The sequence below is a fragment of the Aphis gossypii genome, unplaced genomic scaffold, assembly GCF_020184175.1.
Source record: "Aphis gossypii isolate Hap1 unplaced genomic scaffold, ASM2018417v2 Contig00583, whole genome shotgun sequence".
Lineage (NCBI taxonomy): Eukaryota > Metazoa > Arthropoda > Insecta > Hemiptera > Aphididae > Aphis > Aphis gossypii.
The window spans coordinates 8,430-9,980 of record NW_026083177.1 but is presented as its reverse complement, the minus strand read 5'-3'; the positions used below and the strand labels follow the sequence as shown (position 1 = coordinate 9,980).

The 1,551-nt window shown below is 23.1% G+C and overlaps 1 long non-coding RNA gene across 1 annotated transcript; it reads right to left on the bottom strand.

Moving 5' to 3' along the window:
- Positions 1 to 370: 370 nt before the first annotated feature.
- On the bottom strand, positions 371 to 1,106 carry LOC126554716 (uncharacterized). Its single transcript, XR_007606716.1, has 3 exons — positions 1,026 to 1,106; positions 551 to 670; positions 371 to 472 (listed from the first exon to the last, which is right to left on the bottom strand). It is a non-coding gene; the product is annotated as an uncharacterized LOC126554716 (long non-coding RNA).
- Positions 1,107 to 1,551: the final 445 nt, after the last annotated feature.

Below are 1,551 nucleotides of genomic sequence, written 5' to 3'. Positions count from 1 at the left end.
AGAATAAGTAACCAATCTCTATGCATCATGGTTCCATCAGGTAACTTTCTGTAATACCAAGCTTCATGAAAGCATCTGTTACCAACTTTGGGAAATTGAGAATTTGGTTAATCTTTAGCTTTTGGTTGACATGGGCCCAATTTTAAAATCATATTTATCATTTCTGGAGTTAAACGGGCTATTTTTAAAAAAATAGTTGGGTCATTTTTCCATTTAAATGAATTTGATAATGATTCTAATTCATGACTATGTGTATCAAACTATAAATTAAAAAACAAATAAGTAGTATAAAAAAAAGCAAAGTATTATTCAAATCATAATATAACATTAAATTACATACTTGATATCCATTTAAAATAGTTGATACTGAATCATCAAAGTTATTAATGATAGAAATATTCTCTAGAAATTCAGATCCATTATCACTGTTTTCAATGTTCTCATATCTTGTTAGTAAATTGATTTCTTGATTCTAAAAATACATAATATAATACTTTTATTTTTATGAAATTTTAAAGAAGATTTAACTTAGCATAGTATATTGATTTACGTTTATTAATGGTAAATCAGCATTAACTTCAGAAGTGGCCAATAACTTTTCTGATACATCCCCATCATCACTATTGTTTTTATCCATATCTTTCAAATTACTAACATTTGATTGGGGTATCTAGAAATGTGTTAACATTTTTATTTTATTATGCACAGATAAAATGTAGGATATAAAGGTATTATTTTACCATAACATAAAATTTTTGTAAAACTAAAAATAATTACTAATTAGACTCAACTATTAAGTTTGTAGTATGAAAATTGAAAGTTAAATAACTAAAAAGGTTTTTGTATTTTACATGTATATGCTATATTATCATTGAAAATGGGATTATTTTCTATAATGAAAATGGTTAAAAACATAAAAGCAGTAAAATATAAATAGAAGGTGCAAAAGAATAATTATGGCATAATCAAGAATTAAATTTGTAATTATTTATTAAGTACTTAAAAATTACAAAATTACAACTTACATGACCATCGTTTATAGTAATTGAAGTAGAATTAACATTTTTAATTGTATAATTATTTATTAATGAATTAGATTCATTTTCCGTAATTTCATTATATTGTGTGTAACATTGTAAAAATGTAAAACAATTAAGGATTTAATTTACTTGGTATTCATTTTCATTTATATGATTTTCTAAATCTTCAGTATGAACTACAGTAGCATTCAATAACAATTTAGCAACATCACATTTGATATCATCTGTTTTTAATAGACTATCAACATTTTCTTGAGGAATCTAAAATGGTCAAACGTTTTTAATAAAAATACTATACATAGGAAAGGTTTGGTACATATTATATTATATCATATCTGATATCACACTTTTAGGTGCCTAGTTTTATTTAAAAAAAAAAATTTAATTAATATTTTTAATTAGGTATTTAATTGCTCTTAGCAATGCACTATAAAAATGTGTACCTATAGCTTTCTATAATTTATGGATTGTTATTATTACTTATAACTAGGTATATATTAGTTTATAGCTG